The sequence below is a fragment of the Aythya marila genome (genome assembly GCF_965140915.1).
Source record: "Aythya marila genome assembly, chromosome: 3".
Classification (NCBI taxonomy): Eukaryota; Metazoa; Chordata; class Aves; order Anseriformes; family Anatidae; genus Aythya; species Aythya marila.
The window spans coordinates 41,445,052-41,464,682 of NC_139044.1; positions in this window are offsets into that span (position 1 = coordinate 41,445,052).

Below are 19,631 nucleotides of genomic sequence, written 5' to 3' on the forward strand. Positions count from 1 at the left end.
TCACACCATACTGCAGGAGCAGGAAGATACCCCTGTGAGCTTTGAATAGTAATTCAAAAACATGTTTAAGGCAATTAGTTCTACTAAGTTTATAATGCAATGCTTAATTATCCCACTTATAAATGTGGGATTAATTAATAAACCTGCTTCATTGCTGCATTCATATCATCATGCAGATTAACAATGCCAGGGTAAAGGAATTCTGTGTTTTCTCTAAATGCTTGTATATAATTCACACAGAATCACAGAATTTCTAGGTTGGAAGAGACCTCAAGATCATCGAGTCCAACCTCTGACCTAACACTAACAGTCCCCACTAAACCATATCCCTAAGCTCTACATCTAAACATCTTTTAAAGACACCCAGGGATGGTGACTCCACCACTTCCCTGGGCAGCCCCTTCCAATGCCTAACAGCCCTTTCGGTAAAGAAGTTCTTCCTAAGATCCAACCTAAAACTCCCCTGGCACAGCTTTAGGCCATTCTCCCTCGTCCTGTCACCAGGCACGTGGGAGACTAGACCAACCCCCACCTCGCTACAGCCTCCTTTTAAGGTACCCGTAGAGTGTGATAAGGTCACCCCTGAGCCTCCTCTTCTCCAGGCTGAACAAGCCCAGCTCCCTCAGCCGCTCCTCGTAGGACTTGTTCTCCAGGCCCCTCACCAGCTTCGTCGCCCTTCTCTGGACTCACTCAAGCACCTCCATGTCCTTCTTGTAGCGAGGAGCCCAAAACTGAACACAGTACTCGAGGTGCGGCCTCACCAGAGCCGAGTACAGGGGGACGATCACGTCCCTAGCCCTGCTGGTCACACTGTTCCTGATACAAGCCAGGATGCTGTTGGCTTTCTTGGCCACCTGAGCACACTGCTGGCTCATATTCAGCCGACTATCCACCATCACTCCCAGGTCCTTCTCTGCCAGGCAGCTTTCCAACCATTCCTCTCCCAGCCTGTAGTTCTGCTTGGGGTTATTGCTCCCCAGGTGCAGGACCCGGCACTTGGCCTTGTTGAACTTCATGCAGTTGACCTCAGACTGGGGACCAGGACTGGGGACCAGACAAGGTGAAAGAAGTCCTCCAGCTCCCCAACCCAAATCAAATTTTAAACCCCAAATAACTTACCTGCCTGCTTCTGAATTTGACTCACTGTCAAACAACTTCACAGGGAAGTAGCATCACCAGGGTTTTCCTCTTCTGAGTTGTCACCGCCAATGTTACTAGCTCATACATTCTCCAAAGCTATTTCTCAGAGATGGCAGAAAACACGATGAAAAAGCAGTCTATCTTGGAACACTGAGTCCATTTCTCCATGACAGTAGAAAAGCACCCAAAGTAACCTAAGCCTCAAACTCCTCTGGAGTGGCAAGTCTTCCCATGACTCCTCATGCTTCCTATATAGCAAAGGTCAAATGATCCCCACCTGGCAGATTTCATTTCACATGTGTGGAGTCATGAGACCTTGTGGAATAGGCTCAACAAGCTCGTTTCAATGTTTAAGGTTCAATTGCTCCTTATTGCTAACAGAAAGAACCTGACAAGGGGCTCAGTGGTTAGAGTTGACCTAATTAATTAACTACAAAAGGCATGTAAGGGTCGTATTTCTGCTAGTCATTCTGTGAGGAAAATTAGTACAGAGCCTGTTAAGATAAATCAACATAAAGAGAAGAAATAAATAAAAAAAAAAAAAAAGAAAATGACCTAAAAGACAAAATTGCCATCCTGGATTTTCATCTGTCTAGGCATGACAGATAAAGAATATAGCAATCAGAAAGACTTTACTTGACATTAATGTTGCTTAAATTTGCTTTTCTGAGATCTCTTCCTTACGCCGGACTTTTCAAAACCTAGCGCCATGATCTCCAACTGCAGTATTTACCTTGGCTGCATATAAACTATCACGTATAAATGCCAGGCTCTGGATCCTCACTCCCTATTAAGGTCAAGGACCGGGCTGAAAGTTTTGGCTTTAATTTGGTTACATGACTACATTGCTGTCTTTGTGGTTTCCCCCAGCCAGCAGCTAAGCACCACACAGCCGTTCGCACAGCCGTTCGTTCGCTCAAGGCTTGTTGGAGCTGTGCCGGGGAAACAATGGCAAGGCCGGGGGATAAGGCAATGGCCCAGCTGGAGTGCATCTACACCAATGCACGCAGCATGGGTAAGAAACAGGAGGAGCTGGAAGCCATCGTGCAGCAGGCAGGCTACGACTTGGTTGCCATCACGGAGATGTGGTGGGACCACTCTCATGACTGCAGTGCTGCAATGACTGGCTATAAGCTCTTCAGAAGGGACAGGCAGCACAGAAGGGGTGGTGGTGTGGCTCTCTATATTAGAGAGTCTTTCGATGTTGTGGAACTCGAGGCTGGGAATGACAAGGTTGAGTCCCTTTGGGTTAGGATCGGCAGGAAGGCCAACAAGGCTAGCGTCCTGGTCGGGGTCTGCTATAGACCGCCGAACCAGGATGAGGAGATGGATGAGGAGTTCTACAGGCAGCTGACAGACGTTGCAAAATCGTCGGTGCTTGTTCTCGTGGGGGACTTCAACTTCCCTGACATATCCTGGAAGCACAACACAGCCCAGAGAAAGCAGTCTAGGAGGTTTCTGGAGAGCGTGGAAGATAGCTTCCTGACGCAGCTGGTTAGTGAGCCTACCAGGGGTGGCGCCCCGCTAGACCTTCTCTTCACAAACAGAGAAGGACTGGTGGGAGATGTGGTGGTTGGAAGCTGTCTTGGGCAGAGTGACCACAAAATGGTGGAGTTCTCTATTCTTGGCGAGGCCAGGAAGGGGACCAGTAAAACCACTGTATTGAACTTTCGGAGGGCTGACTTTGAGCTGCTCAGGACACTGGTTGGCAGAGTCCCTTGGGAGGCGTTTCTGAAGGGCAGAGGAGTCCAGGAAGGCTGGGCGCTCTTCAAGAAGGAAATCTCAATGGCACAGGAACGGTCTGTCCCCACGTGCCCAAAGACGAGCCGGTTTGGAAGAAGACTGACCTGGCTGAACAGAGAGTTGTGACTTGAGCTTAGGAGAAAAAAGAGGGTTTATAATCTTTGGAAAAGTGGGCAGGCCACTAGGGAGGACTATAAGGATGTTGCGAGGCTGTGCAGGGACAAAATAAGAAAGGCCAAAACTCATCTGGAGCTCAATCTGGCTACTACCGTTAAAGATAACAAAAAAATATTTTTATAAATACATCAGCACAAAAAGGAGGACTAAGGAGAATCTCCATCCTTTACTGGATGCGGGGGGAAACCTAGTTACAAGAGATGAGGAAAAGGTGGAAGTGCTTAATACCTTCTTTGCCTCAGTCTTTAGTGGCAATACCAGTTGTTCTCTGGATACTCAGAACCCTGAGCTGGCGGAAGGGGATGGGGAGCAGGATGTGGCCCTCATTATCCATGAGGAAATGGTTGGCGACCGGCTACGGCACTTGGATGTGCACAAGTCGATGGGGCCGGATGGGATCCACCCGAGGGTACTGAGAGAACTGGCAGAGGAGCTGGCCAAGCCACTGTCCATCATTTATCAGCAGTCCTGGCTATCGGGGGAGGTCCCAGCTGACTGGCGGCTAGCAAACGTGATGCCCATCTACAAGAAGGGCCGGAGGACTGACCTGGGGAACTACAGGCCTGTCAGTTCGACCTCAGTGCCAGGGAAGCTCATGGAGCAGATCCTCCTGAGAGTCATCACGCAGCACTTGCAGGGCAAGCAGGCGATCAGGCCCAGTCAGCATGGGTTTGTGGAAGGCAGGTCCTGCTTGACGAACCTGATCTCCTTCTATGACAAAGTGACGCGCTGGGTGGATGAGGGAAAGGCTGTGGATGTGGTCTACCTTGACTTCAGCAAGGCTTTTGACACCGTCTCCCACAGCATTCTCCTCAAGAAACTGGCTGCTCATGGCTTGGACTGGCTCATGCTTCGTTGGGTTAGAAACTGGCTGGATAGCCGGGCCCAAAGAGTTGTGGTAAATGGAGCCAAGTCCAGTTGGAGGCCAGTCACTAGTGGTGTTCCCCAGGGCTCGGTGCTGGGGCTGGTCCTCTTTAATATCTTCATCGATGATCTGGATGAGGGGATTGAGTGCACCCTCAGTAAGTTTGCAGATGACACCAAGCTATGCACGTGTGTCGATCTGCTCGAGGGTAGGAAAGCTCTGCAGGAGGATCTGGATAGGCTGCACCGATGGGCTGAGGTCAACTGCATGAAGTTTAACAAGGCCAAGTGCCGGGTCCTGCACCTGGGGCGCAATAACCCCAAGTAGAGCTACAGGCTGGGAGATGAGTGATTGGAGAGCTGCCTGGCAGAGAAGGACCTGGGAGTATTGGTGCATAGTCGGCTGAATATGAGCCAGCAGTGTGCTCAGATGGCCAAGAAGGCCAACAGCATCCTGGCTTGCTTAAGAAGCAGTGTGGCCAGCAGGGCTAGGGAGGTGATCGTCCCCCTGTACTCGGCTCTGGTGAGGCCGCACCTCAAGTGCTGTGTTCAGTTTTGGGCTCCTCGATACAAGAAGGACATCGAGGTGCTCGAGTGAGTCCAGAGAAGGGCGACGAAGCTGGTGAGGGGCCTGGAGAACAAGTCCTACGAGGAGCGGCTGAGGGAGCTGGGCTTGTTCAGCCTGGAGAAGAGGAGGCTCAGGGGCAACCTTATTGCTCTCTATAGGTACCTCAAGGGAGGCTGTAGCGAGGTGGGGGTCAGTCTGTTCTCCCACGTGCCAGGTGACAGGACGAGGGGGAATGGGCTTAAGTTGAGCCAGGGGAGTTTTAGGTTGGATCTTAGGAAGAACTTCTTTACTGAAAGGGTTGTTAGGCATTGGAAGGGGCTGCCAAGGGAAGTGGTGGAGTCACCATCCCTGGGTGTCTTTAAAAGATGTTTAGATGTAGAGCTTAGGGATATGGTTTAGTGGAGGACTGGTTAGTGTTGGGTCAGAGGTTGGACTCGATGATCTTGAGGTCTTTTCCAACCTAGAAATTGTGTGATTCTGTGTGAAGTACTCCACCTGGTAATAAAGCCTTACTGCAGGAGGTCCTTCCCCGAGCCAGGTCAGCCTGCAGTCCCTCCCAGTCGATAACTGTGCAGAAAATAAAGATAACCTTGCCCGGCAGTCACTGGATTATGGTAATCAGGACACTTAATTCACCTCTTCTCTTGAAGCATATAAAAAACACACTGCATTTCCCGTTGAGCAGCGATAGCGGGTGGCAAATATTAACCATCAGGTGTAACTCCGTAACTGGCCCTCTGGCACACCACACAGTCAGTCCCACTGAGCGCCCTTGTAATTCTACCCCAAGTCTCAGTGCTTTGCACCATGCCCTTGAGCTATACGATAGCATCTCTGCAAAGAGCTCCTAAAATATGAGCAGAATACGCATGGACAGCCTAACGCCCTGTGCCAGTGGCACACACTTCAGTGGGTCCAGAGTGAGCAGAGGCAGCTCGGTCTGTACCCTGCCCAAGGCCAGCGTGTCCCCACAAGCAGGACAGGGAGGCACTTTGCACCTAGAAAGCAAACGTGTGGAGCCCTTTAGGCGAGCTGGGAGCAATTCTTAAAGAGAGTAAATGGCTTCCCCTCCTTTGCAACGGAGGGCTGTGTCTGTGCAGTGGGAGGGAGATGTGATCTAGGAAACCACGGCAATTTTACTTTCAAGTTGATGTCGTTTGTTGTCTCCAGTGGCTGGGGGTCACACTTTCCATCAGGATGTCTCTGAAGTGCCCCGACAGCCCCACAAGGAACGGTGCTTTGTGCCTGAGAGCGCAGGTACCAAGCATGAGTCAGGCAAGCTGGTGATCTATACAGACAGCCACCGCAGGAGGTTGCAGCAACACAAGGACTGAGCTGCAAGGAAGCAAGCGTGCCTTGTAAGCAAGCTCCTTTCGCTGGAGGAATGAGCGGTGCTGCTGCTCGTCTGACAGCAGCAGTCCCAGCAGCACGGTGGGACAGAAAGAAATTCAGTCTAAGCACTGTAGAGCCCCTGTCAGAGTGTTTTGTGGTCAAAGAAGGAACAAATTGCTGAAAGAGGGAGCAAAGTGGTTTCCAGAGCCACGCCTGCAGACTCTGCTCTCAGATTAGGACACTTAATCTCCTTTGAAATTCTCTTGGTGCCAGCAGCTGAAGAAGCGGAGGCTGGTGCACTCGCTCCTTGTGCAAAAGGCAGAGCCCCCCGAGGTTTCCCCAAGAAGGGCAGGAAAAAGCAGCCAATGAGGTTGTGAATCAGAAGCTTTATTTGAGCAAGGTTTGAGAGATGTGGGGTGGGGTGGGGTGGCGCGGAGGCGTGCTGAGCTCTCTTGGCCCATAGCTGCGGGGCCCATTGGTGTGCTTGTAGGCCCATGGCCGGGTAGGGACGGGATCCTTGTGTGCTTCCTGCTCCTTTGGTGGCTGCGGTTGTAGAACGCTGCACCAGCCTTCAGGTCAGCAGCCGCGGAGGAAGAGGACAGTGGCAGACGTTGTTGTGCTCGGGGCTCTGTGATGGGGTGCAAAAGGAAAATGATCCAAAAGAGCAGCCCCAGCCTGTTGCCAGGGTCAGCCCCTGTATCCCCGGGAGAGGCTCTGTGAGCCTGACAGCAAGGCTGTCCATCCTGCGTCTCCCTCATGGCCAAGAGTCAGCCGTGTTGGGCCAGGCCTTCCCGCAGGCAGTGAGACTGTGGTGGGGAAAGGGTTGGGGTGATCTTATCTGTCCTGGAGAGCGTTGGCAGCTCTTCTGTCTGAGTTCTCAATGGGAGAGTGACCAGGAGTGTGCCGTGGTGTGGTCTCGTCGCTGTGTTTGTGGCTGAAAGAAAAGAAACACCAAACAGAGCAGCATCCCCTGTGACCACGGGCAGCCCCTGCCTCTGTGCCCAAGAGTCTCTAGCGACTCACCAAGGCTGTCCATGCCCCATCATCCTGATGCAATGGTTGACTCCCGTCCTGGCCCGATTCTGTCACCTTCCTGCTTGCTGTTGGAGCCTGGTGGGTGTGGGTTGGGGCAATCTCACCTGTCCTGTAGGGCGTGGAGAATTGTCTGGCCCAGTGCTGGCAAGGAGCGGCCAGGAGCGTGCCATGGTTTGGTTGGGTCTGTGTGCTGTAGAGCGCTGAGAGCCATTTGAGGTGAGGGCCTGAAGAGAGAGGAGAGAGGAGCTGAGTTCCTCTGGTGGAGTTTGTGTCCAGAGCTGAGGCTGAAGCAGGAGCAGGCAGCTGAGCAGCCTCCCCGTCAGCACAGGCAGCCATGGCAGGGCTGCGTGGCCGTTGGGGCCAGCGTTCTGGGGCCAAGGCTGTCCCCGCCCCTTTGTGACATGGGGCACCCCCTGCCTGCTGTGCCATGGGCGCTGCATCCCCATCCCCGGGGGGTGGCAGCAGGTGATGCGGAGCCCAGGCCCAGGCCGGGCAGTGGAAAAGGTGCCCAGGTGTTTGGGCAGGGCTGCGGGGCGTGCCAGGCAGCTGTGCGAGCATGCTGGGGTCTGGCTGGGGCTGTGCTGCCTGCCCTCTGAGGAACCTGCTTTGGCAGGGGGGGTGGACCCAATGATCGGCTCCGGGGCAGATGCGTTCTGCAGTGGAGTGGGGGATCGGGCCAGGCAGGGCTAATACGAACACCTCCTTAACAACAGCCGTTAGCTAGGTGATAATGGTCTCCACCAGGCACGGTGTGCTCTCCAGGAAGTCGGTACACACCCAGACCGAACACCCGTTAAAAAATGCAGCAGTTCAGGTCACTGGGTGCAAGGAGTGTCTGAGCCTGTTGCTGCCATCAGCGGGAGGCAGAGAAACTGCGTGCGTGAGGTGTGAGCAGGTGGATGACCTGGTCCGCATGGTGGAAGAGCTCAAGGAGGAGGTGGAGAGGTTGAGGGATATCAGGGAGTGTGAGCGAGAGATAGACTTGTGGAGTAACTCCCTGCAGGGCCTCAAGGAGAGATATCGAGGTGAGACACCCCCAATGGGAGTGGACCTCCTGCCCTGTCACCATCGGGCAGAGGGAGGGGATCTGGGAGTTGAGGAGGAATGGAAACAGGTCCCTGCTCGACATCGCAGGCGATGCCCTCCCCTTCCGGCCCCACCTTCCCAGGTGCCCTTACACAACAGGTTTGAGGCCCTGGAGATTGAGAGGCCAGTGGGTGAGGAAGAGGTAGCAAGTGTTCCCAGGAGGATGCCTAGGGCTAGGAGGTCGACTCCATGCTTCAGGACTGCCTCCACCAAGAAAGGCAGAAGGGTTATTGTTGTGGGAGACTCTCTTCTTAGGGGAACAGAGGGCCCTATTTGTCGGCCTGACCCTACCCGTAGGGAAGTCTGCTGCCTCCCTGGGGCCAGGGTCAGGGACGTTGCCAGGAAGATTCCCAACCTGGTTCGCCCCTCAGACTATTATCCTCTTTTGATAGTCCAGGCAGGTATTGACGACATTGAAGAGAGAAGCCTGAAAGCTATCAAAAGAGACTTTAGGGGGCTGGGTCGGTTAGTGGATGGAGCGGGAGTGCAGGTGGTGTTTTCGTCCATCCCTATGGTGGCAGGGAGGGATACAGAGAGGACACGGAAAGCCCACCTGTTAAACACGTGGCTCCAGGGCTGGTGCCAACGCAGAAATCTTGGGTTTATCGACCACGGGGCATTTTACTCGGCACCCGGCCTGATGGCCGCAGACGGGTCCCTGTCTTTTAGGGGAAAAAGGATCCTGGGCCAGGAGCTGGCAGGGCTCATTGAGAGGGCTTTAAACTAGGTAAGAAGGGGGATGGGGCTGAAGCAAGGATTGTTGGAGCTGTGCCGGGGAAACAATGGCAAGGCCGGGGGATAAGGCAATGGCCCAGCTGGAGTGCATCTACACCAATGCACGCAGCATGGGTAAGAAACAGGAGGAGCTGGAAGCCATCGTGCAGCAGGCAGGCTACGACTTGGTTGCCATCACGGAGATGTGGTGGGACCACTCTCATGACTGCAGTGCTGCAATGACTGGCTATAAGCTCTTCAGAAGGGACAGGCAGCACAGAAGGGGTGGTGGTGTGGCTCTCTATATTAGAGAGTCTTTCGATGTTGTGGAACTCGAGGCTGGGAATGACAAGGTTGAGTCCCTTTGGGTTAGGATCGGCAGGAAGGCCAACAAGGCTAGCGTCCTGGTCGGGGTCTGCTATAGACCGCCAAACCAGGATGAGGAGATGGATGAGGAGTTCTACAGGCAGCTGACAGACGTTGCAAAATCGTCGGTGCTTGTTCTCGTGGGGGACTTCAACTTCCCTGACATATCCTGGAAGCACAACACAGCCCAGAGAAAGCAGTCTAGGAGGTTTCTGGAGAGCGTGGAAGATAGCTTCCTGACGCAGCTGGTTAGTGAGCCTACCAGGGGTGGCGCCCCGCTAGACCTTCTCTTCACAAACAGAGAAGGACTGGTGGGAGATGTGGTGGTTGGAAGCTGTCTTGGGCAGAGTGACCACAAAATGGTGGAGTTCTCTATTCTTGGCGAGGCCAGGAAGGGGACCAGTAAAACCACTGTATTGAACTTTCGGAGGGCTGACTTTGAGCTGCTCAGGACACTGGTTGGCAGAGTCCCTTGGGAGGCGTTTCTGAAGGGCAGAGGAGTCCAGGAAGGCTGGGCGCTCTTCAACAAGGAAATCTTAATGGCGCAGGAGCGGTCTGACCCCACGTGCCGAAAGATGAGCCGGTTTGGAAGAAGACCGGCCTGGCTGAACAGAGAGTTGTGACTTGAGCTTAGGAGAAAAAAGAGGGTTTATAATCTTTGGAAAAGAGGGCAGGCCACTAGGGAGGACTATAAGGATGTTGCGAGGCTGTGCAGGGACAAAATTAGAAAGGCCAAAGCTCATCTGGAGCTCAATCTGGCTACTACCGTTAAAGATAACAAAAAATGTTTTTATAAATACATCAGCACAAAAAGGAGGACTAAGGAGAATCTCCATCCTTTACTGGATGTGGGGGAAACCTAGTTACAAGAGATGAGGAAAAGGTGGAAGTGCTTAATGCCGTCTTTTCCTCAGTCTTTAGTGGCAATACCAGTTGTTCTCTGGATACTCAGAACCCTGAGCTGGCGGAAGGGGATGGGGAGCAGGATGTGGCCCTCACTATCCATGAGGAAATGGTTGGCGACCTGCTACGGCACTTGGATGTGCACAAGTCGATGGGGCCGGATGGGATCCACCCGAGGGTACTGAGAGAACTGGCAGAGGAGCTGGCCAAGCCACTGTCCATCATTTATCAGCAGTCCTGGCTATCGGGGGAGGTCCCAGCTGACTGGCGGCTAGCAAACGTGATGCCCATCTACAAGAAGGGCCGGAGGACTGACCTGGGAAACCACAGGCCTGTCAGTTTGACCTCAGTGCCAGGGAAGCTCATGGAGCAGATCCTCTTGAGAGTCATCATGCAGCACTTGCAGGGCAAGCAGGCGATCAGGCCCAGTCAGCATGGGTTTGTGGAAGGCAGGTCCTGCTTGACGAACCTGATCTCCTTCTATGACAAAGTGACGCGCTGGGTGGATGAGGGAAAGGCTGTGGATGTGGTCTACCTTGACTTCAGCAAGGCTTTTGACACCGTTTCCCACAGCATTCTCCTCAAGAAGCTGGCTGCTTGTGGCTTGGACTGGCGCACGCTTCGTTGGGTTAGAAACTGGCTGGATAGCCGGGCCCAAAGAGTTGTGGTAAATGGAGCCAAGTCCAGTTGGAGGCCAGTCACTAGTGGCGTCCCCCAGGGCTCGGTGCTGGGCTGGTCCTCTTTAATATCTTCATCGATGATCTGGACGAGGGCATTGAGTGCACCCTCAGTAAGTTTGCAGATGACACCAAGTTAGGTGCGTGTGTCGATCTGCTTGAGGGTAGGAAAGCTCTGCAGGAGGATCTGGATAGGCTGCACCGATGGGTGGAGGTCAACTGCATGAAGTTCAACAAGGCCAAGTGCCGGGTCCTGCACCTGGGGAGCAATAACCCCAAGCAGAGCTACAGGCTGGGAGATGAGCGGTTGGAAATCTGCCTGGCAGAGAAGGACCCGGGAGTGATGGTCGATAGTCGGCTGAATATGAGCCAGCAGTGTGCTCAGGTGGCCAAGAAGGCCAACGGCATCCTGGCTTGTATCAGGAACAGTGTGACCAGCAGGGCTAGGGACGTGATCGTCCCCCTGTACTCGGCTCTGGTGAGGCTGCACCTCAAGTGCTGTGTTCAGTTTTGGGCTCCTCGATACAAGAAGGACATCGAGGTGCTCGAGTGAGTCCAGAGAAGGGCGGCGAAGCTGGTGAGGGGCCTGGAGAACAAGTCCTACGAGGAGCAGCTGAGGGAGCTGGGCTTGTTCAGCCTGGAGAAGAGGAGGCTCAGGGGCAACCTTATCGCTCTCTACAGGTACATTAAAGGAGGCTGTAGCGAGGTGGGGGTCGGTCTGTTCTCCCATGTGCCAGGTGACAGGACAAGGGGGAATGGCCTAAAGTTGCGCCAGGGGAGTTTTAGGTTGGATCTTAGGAAGAACTTCTTTACTGAAAGGGTTGTGAGGCATTGGAACGGGCTGCCCAGGGAAGTGGTGGAGTCACCATCCCTGGGTGTCTTTAAAAGATGTTTAGATGTAGAGCTTAGGGATATGGTTTAGTGGAGGACTGGTTAGTGTTAGGTCAGAGGTTGGACTCAGTGATCTTGGAGGTCTCTTCCAACCTAGAAATTCTGTGTTTCTGATGCAGTCCCCCAGCCCAGAGACAACCACCTCTTAGTCTGGCGCAACGGATTTGTGTGTTCCTTGCAGTAGCTGCTCCTTCACCTCCTCTTCACATACAAGGACACGCGTCTCTTTCACACTCCTTCAGGAGTAAACAAGCCAGGAGAGATTAAAGCCTCTCTTCAGGTCAGTAAGATCCCTGCTTTTGGTTTCATTGAGAATTCAGGCCCTAACAACTCAAGTGTCTTCTGGACGGTGTTTCTTCTGGGTAGGATAATTTCATTTCCCTTTTGAAGACTTACAGGGATGCAGTAGCACAAGCGAAGGCATAAAACGGTACCTGAGGCACAGGCTACTTTTCAGCCTGCAGCAGACTATAGGTATGATATCATCCCTATATCATATACCATGTTATCATATCAGGAACTGTAGAAAACTGCCTGTTGCTTCTCAGGTTTAAAGTTTTCCCTTAAACGGTGTATGCAAAGGTGTAATCAGCTGTTTCAGTACACGTATGTGTACACGTATACACGTATAATGTACACGTATACATGAACATTTTCCTCTCCCCTTCCCAACTTGGAGTGCAACAGTTTTCATCATACTGCTATAAATTCTGAGTTAACTTAGCTTTATGAGATTTATTTATGGGATTAATAAAAGGCAAGTAAAGAGTGCTGGGTGCGCGGGGAGTCTGGGTTCCTCCAACACGCACACAAGTTACATCAGGCGGCAGCTTTTTCTGCTCTTAGGCTAATACATGTTCATTACTACTTCTGGAAAAGGCAGGGTTATTATAATTAGTTCCCGGATTTCACAATCCCCCATCTCCTTTTTCATGGCATTGATTCGTGTTTCCTTTCCAATCAAGTCAATACTTGCCAAATTGATACCAATTGATACCAATTTCGGATCTTTGTTTGTTTTTATTAGCATCAGGGAATGGGTTTTCTCCTTTCCTGGTTCTGGGTCAACAGGTACCGCAGATATTTGCATTCCTTGTATAACCGAGTGTATTAATCTGGTAATACAAGGTATTAAACATGGAATTATTAACAATCCTCCACATATCCCCAATAGAACCATCCTTATTTTAGCAAGCCAATCACCACACATAAAGCCCCCTCCCATCATGCTCTTAGATCGATTCCCTTTGAGATCTGAACTGGGACATGTGCAATTTTCTTCATTTCTTTTACAAGTTCATTTACAGCTTTTCTTTCTGTTGTGGTTTAACCCAGCGGGCAGCTAATCAACACACGGCATTTCTCTCACCTCCCCCCTCCTTCTCTGGGATGGGAGAGAGAAACGGGAAAGTGAAGCCCATGAGTTGAGATAAAGATAAGAAAATAACAATAATAATAATAACAATAATAATGACAATAATGAAGATAATAGTACTACTAGTAATAATGTGTACGAAACAAGTGATGCACAATGCAATTGCTCACCACCCACTGCCCGATGCCCAGCCTAACGCCGAGCATTCCGGCCCTCCTCCCAGCTCTTGCACCCCCAGCCTGCCTGCTGGCAGGAGAGAGTGAGAAGCTGAAACGTCCTTGGCTTGGTGTAAGCACTGCTCTGCAACAAGTAAAACATCAGCATGTTATCAGCACTCTTCTCATCCTAAGCCAGAACATAGCATTCTACCAGCTACTAGGAAGAAACACCCTCATCATCAATCTCTAAACAGCAATTACTAAGGTTAAGTTTTCCACAGACTTCTCCTTCTCTAGTAAATTTTAGGGCGACGAAGCTGGTGAGGGGCCTGGAGAACAAGTCCTACGAGGAGCGGCTGAGGGAGCTGGGCTTGTTCAGCCTGGAGAAGAGGAGGCTCAGGGGCGACCTTATCGCTCTTTTTAGGTACCTCAAGGGAGGCTGTAGCGAGGTGGGGGTTGGCCTGTTCTCCCACGTGCCTGGTGACAGGACGAGGGGGAATGGGTTTAAGTTGAGCCAGGGGAGTTTTAGGCTAGATGTTAGGAAGAACTTCTTCACTGAAAGGGTTGTGAGGCATTGGAACAGGCTGCCCAGGGAAGTGGTGGAGTCACCATCCTTGGAAGTCTTCAAAAGACGTTTAGATGTAGAGCTTAGGGATATGGTTTAGTGGAGGGCTGTTAGCGTTAGGTTGGAGGTTGGACTCGATGACCTTGAGGTCTCTTCCAACCTAGAAAATTCTGTGATTCTGTGAAATAATCCAAACCTAAGCAATTTTGATACAAAGCAGTTCTCATCTTGGTATTTTGCTTTGAAATTAATCCAAGTGTGTCTCCGGTTTTATTTACAACTATTTCTATTACAGCTTGTAACCTAATTATTCTATTAAGTATATATATTGGGGTCCTATAGCCCCAGGATCAGTCTTCTGCCCACGTAGCTGGATCATAATAAGCAAACTTCTTCAATCAAGGGGTTGGGCCCGCTTTCAGGGTCGATTTGGGCTTGTGTTATCATCCAGCCTGTCAGGGTGATGCAGCTCCTGGAAAACGAATCACAATTTTATATGTTTTTTTTTTTTTTTTAAAAAAAAAAAGTTCTTACCTTATTTTCTCGGGACAACCTGACCTTAGTGTGGGAGAAGTCCGGTCGAGGCCCTTTCACTCGGCAGTCAATACCCATAGGGGTTGCCTCCCTCGGTAGACCATACACACTGCAGTGGAGGGTCCTGCCCTGGTCTTGCCTTCTCCCTTTCCTCCCTTTACACTTGTCCCCTTTATTTGGCATCCTTAATTCATGCAGAGCCTCATTGCCAGAATATTAGTTCTTCTGTAGCTTGAGTTTCAGTGCCCCAGGAGCGGACTCAACCCTCCAAGTTTCAGTAGTTACTGGTCCTTTTATTCTGGATGCGTGGGTCCAACCCCTTTCTGCTGTGAGGTAGTAAGGAAAACAAGGTACAATCCCTCCCGTCGGGGGTTCAATGATTCTTCCCTCCAGGTGTTTATTAAGACCTTGTCTCCTGGTTGTATTTTACAAATAGCAAATCCTAAAGGTGGTGTTTGAGCCATCATTCCAATTTCTCTTAGCTCTTGTAATCTCCTTCCAATAATAATTACACATTTCTGGATGCTATGATCCTCAACTACATTGTTTCATATGGTGATAATCCAGTCTCACTGTGTGGTTTAGTTCTTATGTTTAAAAGTGCCAATGGTAAGCATCTCGCCCAGGGCATTTGTGTCTCGATCATTAATTTAGCCAATTGTTGTTTTATTGCTTGATTCGGTTTTTCTACTTTCCCTGAACTTTGTGGGTGCCACAGAGTATGGTATTCCCACTGAATACCTAATGATTGACATAATAATTTTATTATTTTAGAAGTAAAGTGTGTGCCCTCATCAGAATCAATGTACTGGATTATCCCATTTGTAGGTACCAGGTGTTCTAATAGAATTTTTACCACCATTTGTGCCGTAGCTCGTGCTACGGGATAAGCTTCTACCCATTGTGTTAAATGATCTACTATGACCAATAGATATTTTATTCTCCCTACCCTAGGCAATTCAGTTAAATCAACTTGTACTTTATTCTCAAAAGGCCTATAAGCTGTTTTTTCTCCCTCCCGTGGCTGCTTGTCGAAACACTTTCTTATTTGTCTTCTGACAAGTTAAGCAACTTTGTACAATTTGCTTTGCTATTTTAAAAATCCCAATGCAACCAAATTGTTTAAGTAAATGATTGCTTAATGCCTTTGTACCCCAATGTGTTTGTGCATGCAAACGTCCCAATATTTGCTTCGCATAAGCTTTTGGCAATATCTCTCGTGAGTCTGGCAGCGTCCATTTTCCTTGTTCTAACTTAGCCCCTATTTTCTCCAGTTTTGTTTGTTTGCTTTCTCTTGTTTTCCATTGCATTTCAGAGTCGGTCCAAAAATTCCATAGGGGTTTCTTTTGGATCTTGTTGGAACAGATTCTCAATTCCCAATTTAACCAGATTTTGGTATTTACCGTTCATTATTTCCGGGGTGACTATAGTCTCAGTGTGGGGTCGGTCAGGGGAATGCAATTGTCAACAGTTCCCTGAGCGGTCCCATTGGCAATCTGAGCTCACTCATAAACTCAGGTTGTTTTAAGAGTTCGTTGATTTTCTGTGTCCATGACAACTCTCTCGAACCCATCATGGTCCCTCTGCCCCAAAGGGCTCACACCGGTGATTTTGAGATCACAGCCTCCTGTGGAGGCAGAACTATTAACACTCCTACATCCTCTTTCCCTGCTCATTCAACTTCAAACAGCTCTGTTAAATACTACATGCCACACCTTTAACACCTTCAACAACTCTTTTAACCCTTCCTTTATCTTTCTCCAGCCTGTACTTTTCTCATGCCAACACCAAAGGCTCAGTCAGGGGCCAACTTAATTCCACTCCTTTTCCCTCTAAGATGCTGGAACAACATGTCTGTAGAATACATTTCATCCTGTTTTCCTTCTCTCCTCAAAAACAACATTAATTGCAAGATAGTGTTACAGTCGATTGATCCATGAAGTGGCCATTTAGTTTACACAGTGGCTAACAATGATTGCAATACTTGGTGAAAGTCCTCTTGCTTTCTGTGCCCCCAGTTCTAACAATATCCTTCCAATGTGCCAATATGCTTCCAAGGAGGCTTTCTTTAAAGTGTCTTTGCTTTGGATATTACTCATTTCCTTGATTTCCCATTCCCTTTTATTTATTTATTACTATTCCTTACTAGTTACTGTCCTTTGTTTCAATTTCCACACAAACCTGCAGGTTTTTACTACCTTTTTCTAATCTTCTTCCCCAGCGTCCCAATTCTCTGGGATTAAACGCTTCTTCCCACACACAAACTTTACTATTTCAGATTATTAATGAGCCCTGTTCTAATCATAAATCCATGGAACTTCAGGAAAACAGCTGAAGCACTCAGCCTTTTGTCTTCTAGACAAACATTACCGCCTTTTCCACAAAAATTTACATTTCAACAGGACCGAATTTCAAGCCGAATACCATTTTTTCTCATGCACTTTGTTAGTAAGCCCATACAAAACAAGGAATCACTCCTGTGTATCCATCAATATGGGGGTTTAAAAAGGTATTGAGGCCTAAATAAATTCGCTCTCCCCCTTCTTACCAAATTCCCAGGGCTCAAGCCCGAACCACCAAAGAAATGACTCTTTCAATTCTGCTTTGATAATCAGTCAGCCCCCTCCCCCCCCCAGTACTTGGGAAACTGACCAAACACCACAGCAAATACACCAACACTTCTCAACTGTTAGTTACTTAGATAATGCTCCCGCCTTTTTCTTCTTGTCACACTCAAAGCATTTAAGAGCAAAAATAGGCTCACAAGATACACCGCCAGGCCCATATATTGGGCACCACCAATCAAACCTTGGATAAAACAGCACTTCTTTTCGGTCTGTCACGCACTTCGTTCGTCTCCACCCAGTCCCCTCGCGGAGAACACGGAACCGTGGATTGGAACTCCGCACTCATTTTGTGGCAATGCTGTGTTTCACTCACACTGCACAATCATGCAAGCACACAAAGAGGCCTCTAGCGCATCTCATTCATACCACAAGAACATAATTTATAATAATAACCAACCCAAATAAGTATTGTCTCTGACTGTGTTCTTCGTGAAGCGACTTGTAACACTTTGTTTCAAACCCTTCCACTTACGCAAATACTTTCAACACAAAATACCTGGACATTTCAGAATAAGACATACAATTATTTACACTCCAGTTAGTATCCCTCCAGCAGCTGAAAACATACCGTTTGTCTGCAGCTTCAGGAGGTCTTTGTCTGCTCCTGCGGTGAGCAGCTGAGTGGAGTCCCCTCCAAGCAAAACACTTGGAGTGCACCTAGGGGCATCTGCTCCGCAGCCGATCCCACAGCCGAGCAGAGTGTCTCCTGCCTGGCTCACAGAAAGATGACAAAATGACTCACAAGAAGCTGACTCCACGATCAGTAAGATTGTAAAGTAGGCATGCTCACTCAGTTCTGGGCAGCACGGTAGGGGTAGTCCCACCAAAGTTGTGCATGCCTAACGTGGCAACTTGCTTTGGTTATATCTAGTAAAGAGTTACATATACATGAAGTTTCCCAATGCTCCTGTACATATGCATAACCTGTCCCTTTGTGAACAATCCTCCTTATCTCAGACCTCTTGTCCTTCTCCTTTGTCCAACTTGGCTGTATGGCAGAGACTGGTGCAGCGTCCCCTGCAAGCTTTGTCTTTTAGTCGTTCTTCAGCTTTCCCCGTCTCCTTAGTCTCCTGGCCAGATATCAGAGACTTGCATAGTGTCCCATGCAACAGTCATAATAAATAGTCATACTAGTTAGCAGCTATTCTGACACCCCCCCTCCCCCCAGATATCAGACTTCAAGGAAAAGCCTACAAATACATTTCCCTTCAAGCTCTCTATTGACACGAATTGCTAAAACATTCCTTTGCAAGGTACAAGAACTCTATACATTAAGCACTCTGTTTTTCTTAGACTTGTGGTTATACAAGGGTCTGTAGGACAGAAGGTCACATTCATCATACCATGCAGCCCTAGCATTGTTCCATATTGACACGAATCAGATGAACACATTTCACAGTACTGCCACTGTTGAAGACAGGGAAAAACTTCAGAGCTCTCCCATAGGATTGTCTGAGGGCTCCTCAGAGAAGGTAGCGTTCCCAATCCCCTGTCCAGTACATTCTTCTCGCATCCCCTCGGGGTAACTGTACCTGCTGCTTCCCTAAAGTGCCTGTACACCAGTGCACGGAGCATGGGAAATAAACAGGATGAGCTCAAGATCTGTGTTTGGTCGCGGGGCCACGATCTCGGTACGATCACTGAGATGTGATGGAACAGCTCACACAAGTAGAACGCAGTCATGGATGGCTACGTACTCTTTAGAAGAGACAGGCTGGGGAAGCAAGGGGGTGGGGTTGCCCTTTATGTGAGGGAGCAATTAGAGCATACCCAGCTACAGCTGGGGGAGGGTGATGGACAGGTGGAGAGCTTGTGAGTAAAAAAAAAAAACAACACAAAAGGGGTGGGCTGGTATGGGAGACACCGTGGCAGGGGTCTACTACAAATCTACTAGATCTGTGTGTGCTAAAGGAGCTGTCAGATGTGATCGCTGAACTTTCCCTATCATCTTGGAAAGGTCCTGGAGAACAGGTGAGGTGCCTGAAGACAGGAGGAAAGCCAGTGTCATTTGGATGTTCAAGAAGGGCAGGAAAAAGGATCTGGGAACTACATGTCAGTAAGTCTCACCTCTGTCAATGGAAAGGAATTGGAGCAGTTTGCTTGGGATGCCACAATGGACCAGGACTGGGGACCAGGACTGGGGACCAGCCTATTCAGATCCCCCTGCAGAGCCTTCCTACCCTCAAGCAGATCGACACACGCACCTAACTTGGTGTCATCTGCAAACTTACTGAGGGTGCACTCAATGCCCTCGTCCAGATCATCGATGAAGATATTAAAGAGGACCAGCCCCAGCACCGAGCCCTGGGGGACGCCACTAGTGACTGGCCTCCAACTGGACTTGGCTCCATTTACCACAACTCTTTGGGCCCGGCTATCCAGCCAGTTTCTAACCCAACGAAGTGTGCGCCAGTCCAAGCCACAAGCAGCCAGCTTCTTGAGGAGAATGCTGTGGGAGACGGTGTCAAAAGCCTTGCTGAAGTCAAGGTAGACCACATCCACAGCCTTTCCCTCATCCACCCAGCGCGTCACTCTGTCATAGAAGGAGATCAGGTTCGTCAAGCAGGACCTGCCTTTCATAAACCCATGCTGACTGGGCCTGATCGCCTGCTTGCCCTGCAAGTGCCGCGTGATGACTCTCAAGAGGATCTGCTCCATGAGCTTCCCTGGCACTGAGGTCAAACTGACAGGCCTGTAGTTCCCCAGGTCAGTCCTCCAGCCCTTCTTGTAGATGGGCATCACGTTTGCTAGCCTCCAGTCAGCTGGGACCTCCCCTGATAGCCAGGACTGCTGATAAATGATGGACAGTGGCTTGGCCAGCTCCTCTGCCAGTTCTCTCAGTACCCTCGGGTGGATCCCATCCGGCCCCATCGACT